This window comes from Vulpes lagopus, chromosome 22 (genome assembly GCF_018345385.1).
Source record: "Vulpes lagopus strain Blue_001 chromosome 22, ASM1834538v1, whole genome shotgun sequence".
Taxonomy (NCBI): domain Eukaryota; kingdom Metazoa; phylum Chordata; class Mammalia; order Carnivora; family Canidae; genus Vulpes; species Vulpes lagopus.
Window position 1 is genome coordinate 23,820,677 of NC_054845.1, and position 21,100 is coordinate 23,841,776.

The following is a 21,100-nucleotide window of genomic DNA, read 5'->3' on the forward strand; positions in this document are numbered from 1 at the left end:
GACAATAAAAGGGTTCCTTGGCTGAATAAATGTAGGCTACACTAGATTAAACACAGTTAAATAGGGTCCTTTGCCACGAGGTCTCTAAGTCTTTCATGTGATGCTGTATTTCAAAATTCTTACACGGGGCTAGCGAGGGCATACAGCGATTCCCAGACTTATCGGACCGAAGAACCCTTTCTAACGAACACCCAAGAATATCTCTTGGAACATTAGCATCTGGGGAGTAGTTTCAGAAATGTTTAATAGGCGGCACCTGGGTGGCTCAGTTGGTAAGCGTCTGCCTTAGGCTCAGGGTCCCTGGATGGAGCCTTACTGGGCTCCTGGCTCAGCAGGGAGTCTGCTTCTCCCTTGTCCTCTGTCTCTCTCCTCCTCCCTGGCTTGTCATCTCTTGCTCACACTCTCTCTCAAATAAATAAAAAAAATATTTTTTAAAAAGAGAAATGCTTAATATGCAGTGAATTCGCCTTTTAAGGGGGACCCCATGAAAGAGAGAAAACGATGTTTAATGCTATAGGATTTCTGCTAACATTTCAGGTGTTGGTTGCTGGGGCAGTTGGGAGAATTGTCCCAGCATTCCTGGGGTCTCCACTCTCCTCTTCTGCTGGAGAGTGAGTGATGTTAAGGGAAAGGGCTCCAGGAGAGGGGAGAGGTGGGGGGGAGGGCACCTGCCAACCAACAGAACAAAAGAAGCCAGAGATAGGGATTCAGGAACCTCTTTCATAAAGCCCTGAAAGAGCAAGGGGAGGGGAAATGTGGAACTTCTGAGATGGTGGGCCTTGGAAGACCCTGAGGCGATGCCCTTCTTCCTTAAAAAGGCTTTCCCTTCGCCAGCCCTGAGCCAGCATGAATATGTTGTCCTTCGTTCCCCCCAGGGAGTAGGAGAGAGACAGAAGAGGCAAGAATCAGTTGCATCTTAGAATATATATTTTTATTCGGGTTTTCTAGTTCATGGAACTGTCTGCAACTGTAGCTCAGGGTTGTGAGGAAGTCCCCCCAGCACATCTGAGAGGCTGAAGTATTTTTCTCAGGCTTTTTTCAGTGTCATTCACTGTGAGAAATGGACAAGAACGACTCACTTTGGCTTAAAAACAGCAAGATTTGGAGATCACGGAAACCCCTCCAAGGCTAGGCCTCTGTATTACATGTATGAAGTTGAACTGTATAAAATTGCCCCTTTTCTTAGGTCAGAAATGGTTGAATATTGGTAAATTTGTATATTTCAGCCTGTAGTTGGCACATATTTATGGGAAAGCCAGAAGAGAGAAGAGTGAGTGTGTGAGTGAGTGTGTGTGTGTAGGGGTGTGTCGCTGGAAAGCCAGGCTTATATGCAGCAGAATTAGTCTCCCTGCTGGTAAAATGGTGGAAGAGGAATGCTCCCTTAAGCATATTTCCAAGGGGTGAATAACAAGATTAGAAATCCATGACAGGTCTTGACTTACGGAGATGAAGGAGACTGTAGGGACCTGCCCTTAGGATTAGGTGTGTGGAGAATGGGCACACCACTGGTCTCTGGGCAAGGAGCTTTGAGACCTAGATTGGATGGTGAATTAAGTCACCAGCCTTAAGTGACTGGGGCAGGAGAAAGAGTGAAATAAGGGCACCTGGTGGCTCAGTCAGTTAAGCGTCTGCCTTTGGTTCAGGTCATGATCCTGGGGTCCTAGGATCGAGCCCTGCATTGGGCTCCCTGCTCAGTTGGGAGTTTGCTTCTGCTTCTGCCCTGCTTGTGTGCTCTCTCTTTCTCTGTCTCTCTCACAAATAAATAAAATCTAAAAAAAAAAAAAAAAATTGAGTGAAATAAAGGAGTTAATATTATCAGGAGAAATTAAACCCAAGCTTTAGGGTGGTGGCTTCTTCCTCACTCTTGGGCCTGTTTCTACATTTGTCTGTCCACATCCAAAGTGTTGGATGTGGTTAGGGTAACCTGGGTAGGTTAGGTGGGTAGGTGAGTGTGGGGGGAGGGTGGTATAGAAGGACATGGTTAATGTAGGGGAGTATGGTCAGCTCTGGGGAATGATACTTGGAGTCTCTATCCCCATTACCTCAACTAGTCCCTCTGGAGGATGAATATAGCTATAATAACCATGTTTTCTAATTTCCATGACATTTTACAACTTACAAAATGGCCCACAGATATTATCTGATTTTTTTTTTTTTTTCTCAACTACCTTGTGAGGAAGGTATTGTTATTCCTGTTTCCAGATTAGGAGATCATGGCTCAGAGAGCGAATTCCCCAAAGATGGTAACCAGCAGAATCAGGCTCAAATCTCTGTTTTTGGATTCCAGACAAACTATTGGTTTTGTTTGGGGACTTGAAAGGTGACTGAGGCCATCATGTAACTAGAAACTCTTAAGGTAGAAACTAGAAACTAATTAAGGTAATTAGTGTTCAAATACTAATGGAGGCCAGGCTGGTAACAGGTATGAGTGAAGCTGGTTAGATATGGGACAGCAGGGAGTGGTGGGGACTGTGGTCCAGGACTGGCGAATCCATGCCCTGCTAATGAGGAGGGTGGGGGTTAAACACTGCTCAGCTCCAGGTGATTATTCCTGGGAAGAAATGTCAGCCTGGCTTTTTTTTTTTTTGAGAGAAGCTGGAAACTCAATTAGACAGATATTTGAGTGCCTACTATGCATCATGTATCAGGGATAAAGCAGCAAATAAAATGGATAAAAAATCTCTGGCTTTTTATGTGATCTTGTCCAATTTTTAAGTTTTGAGAACTAATAGAAAATTTAGAAAACATTGTCCAGGCCAAGCAAAACACATCTGTGGGCTAAATTTGGCCTGTAGGCTGCCAGTTTGTGACTTCAGTTCAAAGATTTTGATGGACCAAGTGTTCCCCAAAGAGGGGCCTGTGCAGATGGGCCCACTAGGGCCAGGGAAGAAACTCCTAGCATTTTTATTTGTATATTTTTGTTATCCTGTGCTTTAAAAATTCTTATTTTTGCAAATGCTGTCGTAGGTACATAGCTAGCTCACATAGTGCATATACATTCTCATTCATATTTAAATGATATTATTTGTGTATATTGGGGATTTGTGATCAAAATATCTTATTGATAGAAATGTGGATCAGAAAAGGCTCCAGACTGCTGGGATAGTCCTTAAAAGCAGATATTTGTACCACCTGGCCTGAAATAGGACCAAAGCTATAGTCTCTAGCTTAGTGCTCAGAGGGCTTCAGGGAATGCGGGGGTGGGCAGATTGACTCAACCCAAACCCTCTTCTGGTCCTTCTGCCAAAGCAAATCCTATGAGTTACGGGACAACCACAGGCCTCAGTGAGTGATGGAAGAAACAATTGCGTGATGGGGCCGGTTCAGGCTAGACCAGCATTTCAGCCACCCTAGTCAAGGGTGTGGGGCTGTTGTGGTCATGGTTGTTTTTATTTAGAAAAGGAGCCATGTTTGGGGGACTGTAGCTGTGCTGGAGAAATGGAGACTGAAGGGTAATCCAACGCTGACCTTCAGTGTCGGGAAGGTTATTATAGGAAGGCAGGTGACTAGACACTCATCAACTTCCCTGAGGACAGAGCACAAACAGGAGGACATAAACTGCTAATGGGGAGATTCAGGTTACAAGTACAGAAGACATTTCTGACAGCGAGCTTTGTCTGAGTCCTGTCCTAAAGCCTGTCTTGGACACTGTACTTGACATCTGTCAGTAGAATGGCAACATCGTGTCCTGAAAAGGAGCCAGGAAATGAACGTTCTAGTCCTGCAGAGACCTTTTGATCTCCATGACCTTAGACGATGCCAGATTTGTCCTTTTCTGGATCTCATTTCCTCTCTTGGATAAAGAAGGGCATGGTCCATGGCCTCTGGTCTCTGAGCTTCTTCTTCAATCATGAGTCTCATGTTAAGAGTCTAAGTGTTGGAAAGTGTTTTCCTGGGTCAGTGCAAGTTGTCTCTAACCCAGGTCGATACACTGGCTGCTGTAGCAAACAAACCCCAAAACTATAATGGCTCATACACGGTAGAAGTTTGTTGTTCATAAAAAGTGTAAAATGTGTTTTCCTGATTGGCAGGCCGCTTTCCCCCAAGTAGTGATCAGGGGTCCAGATCTTTCCATCTTCAGGTTCTGCCATTTTGAATCCATGCTCTAGGGCAACAATGCTCAACTGCACCATGCTGATAGAAGGGGAAAAAAACATGCACAATGGAGCTAGGGATATTTTTATGGGCTGGACTGGGAAGGTGTGTGTTAATTCTGCTCTAATTATGCTGACTAGAAATGAGTCACATGGAGGTACTTACCTACAAGGAAGCCTGGGAAAGGTAGTTTACCTGTGTGCCCAGGAAAAAGAGGAAGTGGGTTTGGTCAGTAGGAACCGATCTGTGCCACAGAGAGGAAAGCTAAAGAGAAAAAGGTGTGTTTTGGAGTGGGAAAGAGTAAGGTGGGAGTGATGCCAATTATCCTCCTGTTTATAAGGAACTTGGAACAGTCTGATGAAGAATGGCAGGGCCTGGGCCGAAAAAGATTTCCTGCCCCACAAAGACTTGTAAGTAAGTAAGCAAGACTCAAGACACCCCAGTTTCCAGTTTTGGGAGTATCTTCTTTACCTGAATAGAATTTACTTAACTATTATGCTCCAATTTCTTCAGATGTAAATGGAAACCAAAGCGCTTAATTACTTGACACCACCGTCTTAAGAGTCAGGTATAGCAACCCCACGTACATTTTGAGAAAAAATACAAGAACGATAACAATAGAGAATAAGCTTTAATGAGAGGCAGAGAAAATTAAGTTAGATGACATATAACTTCCTCCATGGTGGAACAAGGGAAGGTTTTAGGGAATGTGCAAATAGCTTCAAGAAATTATGGTGAAACAGTTTTGAGATCAGCAGAAAAAGGACTCAGACTTGGAGAATGGTTTGTAGAAGGAAGGGAGAACATGAGACATGGAGGCGGGTCCTGCCTCTACAAGCAAACTACTATTTGATCTTGAGTGAGTGAGCTGCTTCCCCCGTCTGGGCTTCAGTGTCCCTCTTATAAAACAAAGGGATTGAACCAACTAAATTTTGCTCAAGTCCCATTCCCAAAGAGTATACCTCTGAAGGCGTTAATCTTGTCAGAGTGCAGGGATTCCGAGGGCCTAAGACAGCCATGCTGATGACCAAGTGCTTACAGGTGGGCCACCACATCCAGGTGAACACTTCACTGTGGAGGCCCAATAGATGTCTGGAGCCTTGCATGTCCATCGTCGGCATTATGGCCATGTTCTATCCTGGAACCTCTCTTCTTGAGGCCTTTCACGTGTCAGTAAAATGGCAGCTGTTCCGGGAGTGTCCTTGACCTCTTACTTTCAATCACAGCCCACATCCCACTGACCAGCAGGTCCTATCACTCTACCTGCAAAATCCATTCCAGATCTCACCCCACCTGTCAACACTTTGTTTAGCCACCATCGCCTCTCCCCTGTACTGGGCCAACCACGCTCCCTGCTCCCGCTCCTGCCTTCTTCCATCTGGTTTTCACACAATAGTCAGGACAGTTTGTTTTTCTCCCCTCCACTGGAAATCTTCCAATGACTTCTCATCACCTTTGGAAAAAAAAAATCAAACTCCTTGCCTTGGCCTGCTGAGATTTCTGACCTCATCTCAACCTTTCCCCCTACCCTCCCGTCCACTACCTAACTTGGTTGCCCCCATTTTGACCCTTCTTCAAAACCCTGGGCTCACTTCTGTCACAGGGCCATGGCGCTTACCTTCTGCTTGGGGCACTCTCCTTCCAAGCCTCTCTGGCTCCTTCCCTGGCTCCATGGAGGTCTTAGCCCATATGTCTTTTCTTTGAGGGGGCCTGAGTGTCCACCTTCTCCAACCTTTTCTATCTCCCAGTCCACCGACTTCCCCTCACCGTCTCATTTCTCTTTCAAGTGCTTCACATTCCTCGAGATTATTCTCTTACTTGGTCACTTGTGTATTTTTCTCTCTCCACTAGAACGTTGACTCCATAAGTGCTGGGACTTTGTCTATCTTTTGTACAATTACGTGCCTCTTGGCAAATGTAGTCAGCATTCAGGGAGTATCAGCTGCGTGAATGGGTGAATGAAGATAAACTGACCGTAGGACCTCTGCAGAGACCACAGCTCCTGGTGGCTAACATTTTTTTTTTAGCAAAGTGAGTAGGGCTGGGTATTTGGATTTGATGGCCAAGGGTGAACCCCAGCCAAACTCCCCCAGCCCAGGATGGTGGCACTTGAGCAGGACACAGGTCTCTGACATCGGCCAGCTGTCTCTGCCTTGTGGCCCTGATCGGATCCCGGTGCCTAGAGTTCTGCACTGCCCCTCCTTTTCTCTTTTTAGGAGGCACTTGGCTGGCCTCCCAAAGGGCATATTTGGCTTCTTCTTCAAGCCACTTGCTCTTGCTGCTGAGAAATGACTAAGCAGATTCTCCATCTCCCAGTGGCCAGCTGCCAGCCTGTGGGTTGACACTGCCAGCTCAGACTGGTTTGAGAGGACATGCCCTCCTTCTGAAAGAGCCCCCTTCCTTTGCTTGTATTCAGAAAAAGCACAAAGCAGACACCACCACCACCGTCTCCTTTAAAATGGCCTCTCTTATCCCCTTTCGATGGGGCTCTTGGCTGGCCCACACACAGGAGAGGAAGGCAGAGATTAACGTGATTCCTGCTCCCAGGGCTCAATGTCCGAGTCATGCTGGGTATTGTAAAATGACTGGTAGACAATGTCCAGACGGGGGTGTGACAATAACAACACCCTTTTCTGCTTCCTGAGTGCCCGCTCTGTGCCGAGCACGATGCTAACCTCTTCAAGTACATTAGTTCAACTGAGTCTCAATGATCTTAGGAGGCAAGAGCTGCAACTTTATAGAAGAGGAGTTAGAGGGAAAGAGAGGCTAAGGAACTTGCTCAGGGCAACATGGCTGGCAAGCGTTGGGATGCATTTAAGCATGGGGTTCTCTGTTTCCAAACCTACATGCTTGTTCCTCAGGGCTGCCCTCCTCCACACCACTGCACAGATCATCCCTCAAGCTGCACACAGTGGAAACACAAAGGAAAAGCAATTTTTCTAATTTTCTCTGCCACCATCCTCTTACATTCACCCTAGAAAGACCCCCGTCAAGTTCACTGGGAGGCTCGTAGGCTTACTGTGGAAAATTGGTTTAGAAGTGAACTAGATTTGGGAACTACTGGGTGTAAATAAAGTTAGAAAAGACTTTGCAGAATCATTAATGTGTTGACATTAAATTGCAAATCTTTAAGAGAGGAATAGATCATGCTGCCATTTTTAAATTTAATTGACCAGGGAACACCTCCTCTCGCTCAGGAGCGTTTTGGGATTCTAGTGTTCCATGAATACTCTGGAAATTGCTGAGCTCTACTAATATACTCACTGACCTGTAAAGGTGGTTGAGCCTTCTTCTTTGCATCCATCCATCCACCCATCTAAGACCTACCACGTTCCAGGCACCACACAAGGTGTTTTCCCCTATGTCGTCTTACCCATTCTCACCACAACTCCATTTTATAGATAAAGAAGCAGAGAATCAGTAAGACCACAAGCCTGAGCAGTGAGAGGCAGTGAGAGGGCTGACATTAAAATCTAAATTTACTGATCTTCTTTCTACACTTCCGTGTTTCTTCCTTCAGTTGCTCATTCAAATTCTGGTCATTTGTTCAAATCCTGACTGAAACCTTGCTTTCTTCAGAAGGTCACATGTCCCTTCCTCCCTATCCATTGTGTGCGTAGAGATCTGTCTGTCTCCTCAACTCCCTTCAACCTCACCATTTCTACTGGATTATGGAACCTACTTTAACCAGATCATTGTTTAAGGGGTGAGAGGTGTGCGTGTGTGTGTATATGTGCGTGTCTCTTGGATCTCAAGTGAAGCTGAAGTCAAGCACTTGACACGTATTATCTCCTTAGATTGGCACTTCCATGTTTCAAAGGAAGTACTGTTGAAGGAAGACCCAGTCTACAGGTGAAAAAAATTGATGCACAATGAGATTCAGTCACTTGCCTAAGGTTGCAGAACAATTTCATGAGGAAGTCTGGCCACAAAACCCACATTCCTTCTACTACTCCATTCTGTGCCTACCTAGTTTAACCCCTTGTTTCATAGCTGGGGGAAGTGGGATCCAGAGAAGGGAAGTAACTAGCCCCAAATCACTCAGCTTGTGAGAAGCAGTGTAGACACTGCCTGTAAAGCCTCACCGTAGGAGCCTTTTGTCCCCAGCAGGCTGTCTCTCCAGGTTTAATATGGGTCCCAGCCATGTTGCCAGTCAACTCCCGTTACCTGGATGCCATGGAGATGCTGCCTTGGAGCTGCAGGGACAGCAGGGGCCTGCTAGCCTGCTCCCTGGGGAAGAGCCAAGGAAGGTCAGCCTACCAGTCTGCAGACCCAGCACCTAAAATAAACCAGGCGGCAAGCCCAAAAGAAACCACACAGCCTTGCAACAGCCCAGGGCCAGATGCAGCTTCGAGCTCCCAGGTTTCCTTGGCATAGGGCCGAGCACAGCACTTAGTGGCTGCTGCTTCTTTTCACTTTAAAGAAAATGAATTCCTGTTCTTCTAGAAATTCAGGCTGGCAGCAACTGAGGGATCTGAGGCCTAGGAGACCCTTGGGAGATGGTGTGTGTGGGGGTGGTGGTGGGGGGCGGGAAGGAGTATTCTTCAGGTTCTTGGCTCCCAAATTTGAATGTTTATCAGAATCACCGAGAATGCCTTTAAAAATGATCCAGGTTTCATTCCAGACCAAGAGAATCAGAGACTCGGGGAAAACAGGGCTGGGGACTCTGTATGGGAGCACATTCCCCAGGTAAGTCTATTCCAGTCTGGGTTTGGGAATCGGTACCCCCAACATTCTCCTTCCATTTGCTGGTCCACCTGATTTCCAGCTCCCGTTCTCAGTTCTCACTTGGTCATGATTTTTGTGACTTGTGAAACCTAAATTCTAAATTTTCCGTGTCCATAGCATTGTGGGTTTGTGACATGAAAACACCTAGTGGGGTTTCTGTTATTTTTGCAAATGGGGATTTTAAGTTTTCTCTTTCTGTAGAAGTTTTGGATGGTTCTGCTCTGCAAGAGTTGTAAAAGTCCCCAGAGGAGTCAGTTCTGAGGAATTCGGTTGCTTAAGAAGTCTGTCACCAAGGTCCTCGGTATCCAAGGCAATTCGTAAAAGTTAGAGGTTGTCAGGGTAACTGCAGCTGCCAGGGGACAGGCCATTATATTTAAATATCTTGAAGCTCCCTTGCTAGCCTCTGAAAATACCTGTTGAAAGAGGAGAGTTGAAGTGAACGCTGGGACACCTGCACCCCGATGTTTATAGCAGCAATGTCCACAATAGCCACACTGTGGAAGGAGCCTCGGTGTCCATCGAAAGATGATGGATAGAGAAGCTGTGGTCTATGCATACAATGGAATATTCCTCAGCCATTAGAAACGACAAATACCCACCATTTGCTTCGACGTGGATGGAACTGGAGGGTATTATGCTGAGTGAAGTAAGTCAATCAGAGAAGGACAAACATTATATGGTCTCATTCATTTGGGGGCTATAAAAAATAGTGAAAGGGAATAAAGGGAGAAAGGAGAAAAAATGAGTGGGAAATATCAGAAAGGGAGACAGAACATGGGAGACCCCTAACTCTGGGAAACGAACTAGGGGTGGTGGAAAGGGAGGTGGGCAGGGGGTGGGGGTGACTGGGTGACGGGCACTGAGGGCGGCACTTGATGGGATGAGCACTGGGTGTTATTCTATATGTTGGCAAATTGAACTCCAATAAAAAATAAATTTATATATATATATATATAAAAAGAGGAGAGTTTTCTTAGTTGAGAAGAGGTTGGAAGTTACTTTCCTCTGGCGTGGAAAGATCCAGGGGTTTGAGTTGTGTATGTAGAGGTGACTGTTGCTTTCTCTTGCTGCCCAAGTGAAAGAGGAGGACTCAGATGGGATGGGGAACCTTCCTAGCTCATCAGAAGATCAGAGAGGAAACACAAACGAAGGCTCTTCTTTCTGCAAGTTGAAGCACAGACGGCATTATCCAAGGCGACAAAAGCCACACCGGGTGACCCTGGATGGGTATTGACATCAGGTTGAGCCAAACTCCTGGGCTGAGGTCCTAGTCCTCTCTCATCTGGGAAGACTTTCTTCCCTTATAGGGACTCTGGGGAGCTGGGTAGCAGCACTTCAGTGGCAAGAGCATCGCTTCCCTTTTGCACCTTCCGGTGGCATCATAAGGCAGTGGGAGGAAAGGAGGAGAGGACTTGCTATGGGTTGAATACCTACCTCGACCTCAGCATTGTGTTAGGTGCAGGGAAATAAAAATCAATAAGGCAAAGTTTCTACACGCGAGGAGGCTCATGTTGGTGAGGAAAACCAAGGCAAAAGAAAAACTAAATTTCCTTCCCACTTACAGCCCATTGACACATCCTAGAAACAGGCAGAGGGACATTTCTTTAGGGACTCAGCTGCCTCAGTATTAATACTTTGCTAAGAGCAAAAAGCAATCTCAGCCCGTCAATATCCCCTGTAAGTCTACTTTTAACATATAAAAATTCCTTCGGAAACTTCTTTTATCTCTACCCCCTCCCCTGCCAAGATACTTGTTGGCGATCGTCCCCCAAGCATATGGCCCACCGATATACATCTGAAGGGTCTCATGACTCAGGTTTTACTAGATAGTCATAAATGACTTTTTCCAAAGATAGCTAGCCCCTCAAGGTCCTGGAAACCTTGTTTCCAAAACTCCTCAGAGACTTATGCTCTCCCTAACCCCCTTCCAACTTGAGAGTATATAATGAGCCACTCCTCATTACCCCGGTACAGCTCTTTCTACCCATGGGTCCTGTCCCCGTGCTTTAATAAAACCACCTTTTTGCACCAAAGATATCTTTTTTTTTTTTTTTTGCACCAAAGATATCTTCAGAATTCTTTCTTGGCTGTCAGTCCTGAACCCTAATGTCTTTTCTACATCAATGTGACCAGAGATGACAAGGGATTATAATTTTGTTTGCTGACTAGATTGTTGTGATTGATTGTGCCTGCCACGACTATGTGTGTCTGTGCTATGTCTGGATCAAGATGAACCATACCATGATCCTGATGCTCAAGGGAGCCACGTGTGCACTGTGGCCTGGCCCAGGGAAGACCTTCACAAGGAGTGTCATTCATGCTGCCCCACGATGGCTGAGGAGTCTGGGGAGGCAAGATGGGAAAAGCAGGACCGGATAGAGGGCATAGCTGTTTCAGGGGAAGCCACTGGGTCCTTCGGTGAGCTCAGAGAAGTTGGTGGAAGGCTCTAGCAATATATAAAATAGATCAAGTTTTTCTTGGTGGTCTTCTGTTTTGAATCTTCTAGGTCTTTTAGAAATTCTTCCCTAGAACCCTTTGTCTTTGAACAGGGCCTCTTTTTCGCGACAGAGAAAAACTGTCAGACAAATAAATTATACCACTAAAGGTAACTTAAAGCACTTCTAGAAAGATTCTATTTAAAAAGGAGGGCAGGGGGGCACCTGGATGGCTCAGTCGATTGAGTGTCTGCCTTCATTCACCTCAGGTCATGATCCCAGGGTCCTGGGATGGATGGAATCCTGCATCTGGCTCGCTGCTCAGCAAGAAGTCTGCTTTACCCTCTCACCCTGCTTGTGTGCTTGCTTTCTCTGTCTCTCTCAAATAAATAAATAAATAAATAAATAAGTATCTTTAAAAAAAAATAAAAAGAAGGGCAGAGAAAGAGATAGAGATAGAGATAAGATATTGATAGCAAGAGTAGTGCTTGATCCAAACCACAAATATTGGCGATTTAGACATTTATTTACTTTACCAGGAAAAGTCTTTGCGTTGGGGGTCAGCAAACTTCTTCAGAAAGGTCTAGAGCTAGCACATGTTTTCCACTTTGCGGGTCCTGTGTTCTCCATTGTTAACTACTCAGCTTTGCTGTCGCTCTGCAAAAGCAGCCATGGAGAATACCGGTAAGTGAGTGGGTGTGGCTGTGCTCCGATAAAACTTTCTTTATGGACACTGAAATGCAGATCTTGCATATATTTCCTAAGTCACAAAATATGTCTCTTTGCATTTTTTTTTAGCTTTTTGAAAACATAAAAGAAATCTCAGCTCATGGGCTGTACACAAGTTGAATTTGGCCCACAGGCTACAGTCGGCGAAGCCATCACTTCTATCGCAGCCTAAGAAGAGAAGTACAGAGGTTAGATGAGGTTACTTTGCTTGGAGGTTTTCCTTGTATAGTCTGACAATTTGTCCATTTATTCAGTCAAATGCTTATTGAGGACCTACTATGTGCTGGGGGCTGTTGTGGGTTCCGGGCTTTCAGAAATGAATAAGGCAAAGTGCCTGCTTTAGGTAGCTTACATTTCCCTAGCCATCAGGGAAGAGTTACAGCCTGGAGGCAGGGATTTGGGTTTTGGACTCCGTTCTTGCCTCATGGTCTTGGATCTCTCAGTCACAGGCGCGGGGACAAGGTACATTTACAACAGTGAGCTGAACAGCCTGAGCATAGATCCCCTAGTGATCAGCTTGGAACCAATAGCCTGGGAGAGCTTTAGTGTTCTGAATTTCCAACTTAAAAGTCCAGCCCCAAAATAAAAATGAATAAAATAGCTTAAAACCCAAGACCTTTCAGGCTCAGCGTACTCTGGCAAAGCATTCCAGTGGGATTCTGGGATGGTTTTCAAGAGCCGTGGCTTCTCTTGGACTTTCCCATGGCCTATTCCAAGACAACCACGGCTCTGCAGATGTTCCCCCAGGACTGGGTCATGGTGAAAGTTCTGCAGCTACCTCCGCTGCCAAGGCTGCGAGGCCAGTGCTCACATGAGCTCTGACAATGGCCCTTGTCCTCTGGCTGCCACCCATTCTCAGGTAGGTGTTTGAGAAACTCTGTGAATTCCTTCTCTGAGATCAAAGGTCCACTCCATGATGGTGGTGGTGGGGGATGATATGGATGATATGATGGCATTAAGACAGAGAGTGGCTATATAGTGAGTCGAAAATTGCTCCCAGCCCATGGGTCCTCATGATTAACAGGCCATCTGCTCCACATCCAAGCCCCTTTGCTGCGTGCTTTGAGGAAGGGGTAGGGAATTGAGTCTGGAGAGAAGAGAGCTGAAAGAGAGGGGATGTGGTATGACTTTGTCCCTGCTTCCAAGGTCCATATGATCTGGCTAGGTGGGAACTTACATGAGACCTTGATGTCTCTCAGTTTCCTCCAGGAGCCAGTGAGCAACTTTATTATATGATTACATGGTTGGAAAAAGGGTTTTCATGTTGTCAGAGTCTAAAGTTTGAAACCTCCTACCTTCTTCTCTGGGGCTCTCATCTTCTGTGCATCCATCCCATCTGTCTTCTACTACCTTTGCCTCTTTTTTTTTTTTTTTTTTTTTTTTACCTTTGCCTCTTCTACTCTGATCTGACTTGGAGATGGTCAGTCTTTGCCCAAAGTGCATCCTGGGCCAGGTTCTAAGGAAACCAGAGCAGAGGATGTGAAAATGAGGAAGGAGGGGTGGGATGTGGCCTCTGGCCTGCTGGATTTTCATTAGGATCCTCCTCTATCTACTGCCGAGCCTCCCTCCCAGATTTCTTTTAGTAATTCTAATGGATGGATGGCTCTTTTCATGGCTTGACTGTACATGTTACATATCACTCATTCAGCAATTATTTGTTAAATTCCTACTACACACCACATACAATGCTGGGGATAGAAGATTGGGTAAAGTAGTCCCAGAATACCAGTCCCAGATGGCATCTTCTACTCTAGAAGATCATCTACTCTGACTCCCTTATTTTATGGTTGAGGATTTTGTGGCAATGACTCATCTAAAGTGACACGAGTTAAGGGCAGAACTAGGATAAGAACATAGAAACAGCCTATGTGAAACCAGACCCCCTTACAACCAGACAGCAGAAACTATATTTTAATACATTTACGTAGCATTAGAAATATACACAGCATGTCTGATTTCCATCTCCCTGTGGGAGGGGGCAGGCATAATAATTTCTATCTGTATATTATATATAGCCTCCACATGGTTATTCATTTCTTCAGATGAGTAAACTGAGGCTCAAGAGGTTAAGAATTTAATAAAGGTCATCCGACTAGAGGTAGCAGAGCGGGGGTCTTCTGACTTTCAATCACGTGCCCATAACACCAAAATTTATGCTTGTACCAGCCAGCCACCCTCCTCTCTCCTCTGTACCTCCCTGGCCACCTCTGGTTGAAGAGGACTGAGAAGAAACCCTGAGCAGTCTTAGCAGTTATGCCCAGTCCTATCAGAATGTAGGAAAGAGGCAGGAACTCAGAGACCATGAGGGCAGAGGCAAAGAAAATTTAGGAAAGATCAGGAGCACTGAGAGAGGTAAGGGGCACTGGTGAGACTGGAGAAGAAAGAGGCATGCCCCAGGGAGAATCAAATCAGGAGCATGGACCTTGCCGATGTTGTGACAGCCTCCCACATAAAAATTGGAATAGTTTGTATAAATCAAAACAAGTGCTGTGGTAAGGGAGGAGATGGCACACACAAAGTGGCTTGGGCCTCTAATAATCATGGGTGTGACAAACACTGCCTGTGATTTGGTTCCCTAGGGTCCAGTGATCTGAAGAGCAAAACTACCTAACTTTACTCTTGACTTCTCATCAGATTCTTTCCCACCGACCCCTCTCCCCCTGGGAACTGGCAACTGCAGGCATGTGACAGACATGCTCCTGGAATTCTGTTTGTGCAGGTGAAGTTCTATGTCAAGGAGAATTGGCAAAAAAGGACAAAATCTCAGGATTTCTCTGTTGACTTATGTCTCCCAGGTTTTTGGAGATCCTTGTGGCAGGAGTCATTTCCAGAACTGTCTCTATTATTGCCCATCCATAAAATCATCAGTTTTTAAAAACAGTTTTCTATTAATTAATCAGCGAATATGTAATGACAGCTTCTCTGAGGCCATTCTTCAATCAGCTGATTTGGGGGATAAGGAAAAAACACTACTAAGACTTTTCAGCAAGTGTATGAACCTCTTGGATCAAGATTAATGCCAACACTATGTGTAATTATTCACGTAGCAGCTTGGTAGATTATGGAGGTTCTGAAAATATGTCTCCCACCCATCATCAACCTTCCAGTGGCTCTGTGTTGTATGGATAGGTTACAACTTATCCATCCATTTGACAAATATTTATTGATCACATGCTACTTGCTAGAAATGGGGATGAAATAGTGATCAAAGTGTTCATGGGCTCTGATTTCTCAGAGCCCACGTCTAGTGAAAGGAGAGAGACCAAAGCCAAGAACAGAATAACTCAATTATGAGAAATGCTGGGGAGGGAGCAAAGACAACTGAGGCAGCATAATAATGTTCAGAGTGGTGCAGGACCCAGGATAATGGGATGGGGTGGATAAGGAATGTCCTACAGTGAGGGTGGGGCCTGGAGTTAAACAATGATCAATGATGAGGAACATGGGACAGGATGGCAGAAAGGGAAAGAGGGTCCAGAGAAAGACAACGAGTTCTTCAGGTGTGTATAGCTACATGACAAACTAATCCAAAATGTAGTGGCTTAAGTGGCAATTTATTATTGTCTATGACAGCTCTGTGGGTTGATTGGGCTTTGCCGGGTGTCAGTTCTCACTGGGGGTCTCCCTTGCAGTTGTAGTCAAATGGTAGTTGGGACTGGAGTCATCTGAAGGCTCGAATGGGCTGGATATTCAAGAGCTTCTTTGCTGATTTGTCTGGTGTGTGGGTTGGGCTGGCTGGAATAACTGGAGGTTGACTATCAAGGTTCCCTCTTCATGTGACTTCTCCAATATGGTTAGCTTGGGCTTCCTCACAGCACAGAGGGATCAGGATAATTGGGCTTCTTATATGGAGGATAGCTTTCTCCTATGAATGGGAAGGAGGAAACTGCCCATCTTGTTAAAGACTAGACTTAGATCTGGTCTAGTGTCACTTCTGTAGTAACCTATACATCAAAGCTGTCACAGAGCAGCCAAGATTCTAGGACTTGGAGGATTTGACTCCCCTGGTAAAAAGGAGAATGACTGGTTTATTCAAGGAGGGAAAGGATTGATGGTGGTCATTTTAGAGACAAGCTGAGGCTTTGAGATATAAAAGGCTTGGTATCTTAGTGGACTGGAAAGACAGCCCGTACTGCTAGACTATAGTGACAGGGCATTCAAGATGAGGCAGGAATGAGAGGCAGAGCAGGATACTTATAGCTAAGCTCTGGTGAGGAATTTAGATTTTTTTTTTTACAAAAGATTTTATTTATTTATCCATGAGAGATCCCGAGAGAGGCAGAGACACAGGCAGAGGGAGAAGCAGGCTCCATACAGGAAGCCTGATGTGGGGACTCAATCCTGGGACTCTGGGATCACACCCTGGGCTGAAGGCAAATGCCCAACCACTGAGCCACCCAGGCATCACAGGAATTTAGATTTTTAAAAAGTGTCACAATAACCTTAATATCTTGCTCTCCGAGGGATGATGATCATAAGGAGTCTCTTTTCTTCCTTCTTCCAATCCATCCCCACTCTCAGCCATTGGGTTGTCTAAAAGTCCAGTATTGGTCATGTGCTTCCACGGATCCCAAACTTTCAGTGAGTTCCCAGTACCTCCTGAAACAGGCACTGGTTTTCCAATCTGGCTTTCACAGTCCTCTGCCACATTATGCACTTACACATTGTTCTCATGTTTTTGCTCAGCCTGTCATTTGGGACCCCATCTTTCCCCTGAGAGGTGACTTTGTCTCCTTACCTCTGTGCCTGGTTGCATGAGTCACTTTGCTCATAACACCCATGACCCCATCTCTCCATATGTCAAAATCCTACCTTTCCTTTAAAACTAACCTCAAATATCACTTCCTCATATTGAATGGAACCCCTTGCTCCTTGAAACCTCCTACTTCTTTTTTTCTTTTTTTTTTTTGTAGATTTTATTTTTTCAGTCAAGAGAGACATATATAGAGAGGCAGAGACATAGGAGAGGGAGAAGCAGGCTCCCTGTGGGGAGCCTGATGTGGGACTCGATCCCAGGACCCCAGGATCATGACCTGAGCCAAAAGCAGATGCTCAACCATGAGCCACCCAGGCGTCCCGGAACTTTGTAGTTCTTGTTGATTGGAAGGTATTGTTACAACTATGTGCGTCTTGCCCTCACTTTCACGAGCCCATCCCCATTGACTATAGGTCTCTGTGGACAGAAAACATGACTCCCTTGCTTCTTCTGCCCCACAACCCCATGCCTTGAGCACAGCAGTCATTTAGTTGATGCCTGTCGAATTAAACCGTGGTTTCTCTGGGACACCAGCCTCCAATTGTCTCTTCCTTTCCCATGGCAAATTTCAGCATTCAGCTCCCGGCAACCCCTGGTCCATGGCCCCAAGGTTCCTGGCAGGGCTTTCCCGCAGGACTGAGGAACTGCTATTTCCCAGACAGCCTGGCCTACACCGGCTAGTGCCGGCTCCCAAGGAGATGGAGAGCTTCTGATTCTGCAGGCCCCCTGGCTCCTCTATTCCAGCTGCCTTGCACTTGTTTTCTTTGGCAGGAGGAAGCCCTCAGCCACCACTTCATCTTCCATTTATAGGCATATATGCATCTTTGTTATTCTTTTCACAAAATGACAGTGTTCTCCGCTCAAAAAAGAAGGAAAGAAAAGGAGTTGGGGGCTGTTGCAAAGCAAAGAAGCCATCTGATATAAAGTCAGCAGGGCTTCCTTCAATATTTCTGTCTATATTGGAGAATGGAGGACATTCTTCCTGCCTCTACTGTTCTCTCCTCTCTCCTCAGCCTGTAGTATTAGTTCCTCAGACTTTGTTGGCAGGTTATCATGGGTGAAAGGAGGGCCAGGGCATGGGCAGTGGATATGGCAAAAGCTTGTCAATGGGACAAGAAAATGGGCATGGCTTCCTGGCTTGAATTCATGTCTACAGATTCTTGAGTCCTTCTGACACTGAAGTACTATGTGGCCAAGAGTCAAGCTCTGTGGGTTCTGGGTTTGTCCATCAGGCAGGCTACACCTGCACGTAAAAAGGAGGAATAATAACAGCAAATATTTATATAGTGCTTCTTCTAGGCCAGCCTCTATATTAGGCAGTTTTAAAATAGTAACTCATGTAAACCTCTCAAAAACCCTATGAAGTAGTACTATTATTATCCTGGTTTTACAGATGAGGGAACCAAGGCAGAGAGGCATTAACACACCTAGCCTAAAATTCTACCAATGATGAGTGGCACAGCTGGGATGTGAGTCCAGGAAGGCTGGCTCCAGACTGTGTCTAACCACTTACAATGCTGCCTTAACAGCTCATCAAATGAAGACGTTTAAATAACCTAACAGAATCACTTAGTCCTTACATACCCAAGTACACTGGAAACGAGGGTGTCTGAGGGTTGTGGGCAAGAACTTGGACAAGTCTGAACCAGTTCTCAGCACAGGTAATTCAATTTGGTTCAAATTCTGTCTTTCCCACAGATTTATGATTCTCAGGCTAGTGTTTTGCACCTATTTGGAATGGTAGATTAGCAAAGGGATTTCCTGATGTATCCAAGAGCAACCTGTTTCTCTTGGCTCAAACTCATGGCCTGGGAATTCACTAAGTAACCAAATGATTCATTTCTTCTTTCCTTCATTCATTCATTAAACTTTGATATGTTTTCTGTATGTAAGACACCATATGGGCACGAGAATCATGAATGGAAAATAGAGAAATGGAATGAAATAGATGTGGTCTTTACCTTCAAGCTGTGGGTTTGTATGTATATATACTTACAAGTAAACCTGAGAAGCCAACTGTATCTGTCTACATAGTCTTTTGGGTCATTTAATACTCTGTGAAGCACTAAATGTGGCATGTTTCACTGGTCTCCTGGAGCCTAGAATGCCTCACATTAACACTTCCAGACTTCAAGACTTATTATAAAACTACAGTAATCAAAAACAGTTGCATTGGTGAAAGTATAGAAAAATAGATCAATGGAACAAAATAGAGAGCCCAGAAATAGATCCATACAAATATAGATGACTGCTTTTTGACAAAGGAGTAAAGGTAGTACCAGAGTGCAGAGATTTTTTTTCAACCAATTGTACTGGAACAACTGGACCCCACATGGAAAAAAATGAATCTAGACATAGACCTTACATCTTTCATAAAAATTAACTCAAAATGGATCATAGACCTAAATGTAGAACTCAAAACTGTAGAACTCCTCTAAGACAGCATACAAAAAACCTACATGACCTCGGGTATGGTGATGACTTTTTAGATACAACACCAAAGACATGGTCCATGAAAAAATGATAATTATTAATAAGTATAATAATAATCTGGATTGTAATCTGATTTCATTTAATTAAAAACTCCTGCTCTACAAAAGACAATGAAGATAAGCCATAGACTGGGAGAAAATATTTGCAAAGGGTGCATCTGATAAAAGACTATTACCCAAAATATGCTAAGAACTTCTAAAGCTCAACAATAGGAGAACAAACAACTTGATTAAAAAATGGGCCAATTACCTTAACAGACACCTCACCAAAGAAGATACACAGATGGCAAGTAAGCATATGAATAGATGCTCTACATCAAAAGTTATCAAGGAAATGCATAAACAACAGTGTAGTACCACTCCATACCTCCTTCAGTGGCCAAAATCCAGAACATTGACAACACCAAGTGCTGACGAGGATGTGGAGCAACAGAAACTCTCATTCATCTCTAGTGGGAATGCAAAATAGTGCAGCCTCTTTGGAAGACAGTTTGGTAGTTTCTTACAAAACTAAACATACTTTTACTATACAATTCAGCAAATATGCTCCTTGGTATTTACTCAAAGGAACCAAAAACTTAGGTCTACAAGAGACTTGCACATGGAAGTTTATAGCAGCTTTACTTAAAATTGCCATGGCTTGAAAGAAACCAAGAACCTTCAGTAGGTGAATGGATAAATAAATTGTGGTTCATCTAGACAATGGAATATTATTCAGTTCTAAAAAGAAATGAGCTATTAAAGGGCACCTGGGTGGCTCAATTGGTTAAGTGTCATGACCTCAGGGTTGTGAGATCAAGCCCCACGTCAGGCTCCACACTAAGCATGGAGCCTGCTTGAGACTCTATCTCTCCCTCTTCCTCTGCCCCCCATTTTTGCTCGCTCTCTTCTGAAAAAAAAAAAAAGAGCTATTAAGTCATGTAAAGACATGGAGGAACCTTAAATATATGCTACAAAGTGAAAGAAGTCAACATGAAAAGACCACACAAGTGCATTCCGATTATATGACATTCTAGAAAAGGTAAAATTATAGAGACAGGTAAAAAGATCAGTGATTTCCAGGGGCTTGGGGGTTGGGGAAAGGGATTAATAGGCATAACACAGAGGACTTAAAGTTCAGTGAAAATATTCTGTATGATACTATAATAATGGATGCCTATCATTATACATTTGTCCAAGCCCATAGGATGTACACCCCCAAGAGCGAATTGTAATATAAACTGTGGACTTGGGCTATTACAATGTGTTGGTGTAGGTTCATCAAATGTAAGAAATGTACTACCTTGATGGGGAATATTGATAAAGAGAGAGGGCATATTGATAAAGGGGAAGGGCATACATGTAGAAGCAGGGGGTGTATGGGAAATTTCCATACCTTCTTCTTAATTTAGTGTTAACCTAAAATTGCTCTATAAATAAAGCCTTAAAACCAACCAACCAACCAGCCAACCAATCAATCTGCCCACCCTGGGACTCTGAACTTGAAAAAAATACTTTGTATCTATAACAGATACTAATTGGTTATCTTCCCAGCATCTGTTTTCCCTTCTTTACCCAATTGTCCAATTTTATTTGGGAATTCAATTGGTTTGGAGGATGATACTTTGCTATTGACTCAGTAGGAACTTAATCAGATAGGCTATCCTACTTGCTGCTAATAATAATTCTTCCCCTTTTTTAAAAAAAAAGATTTTTTTTTTTTAATTTGAGAGAGAGACAGCATGGGAGGTAGGGGCAGAAGGAGAGAGAGAGAGAGAGGGAATCTCAAGCAGAACTCCCCACTGAGCACAGCTTGATCTCACAACCTTGAGTTCATGACCTGGGCCTAAATCAAGAGTCAAATGTTTAACTGATTAAGCCATCCA

General features: G+C 44.5%; 1 long non-coding RNA gene across 1 annotated transcript in view; it reads left to right on the forward strand.

Moving 5' to 3' along the window:
* The first annotated feature begins 12,715 nt into the window (after nt 1-12,715).
* The window catches only part of LOC121480531, a 36,844-nt gene continuing 28,459 nt past the window's right edge, over nt 12,716-21,100 (forward strand). The window contains exon 1 of the long non-coding RNA XR_005985003.1: nt 12,716-12,846. This is a non-coding gene — a long non-coding RNA (uncharacterized LOC121480531). The remainder of the gene's footprint in view (nt 12,847-21,100) is intronic.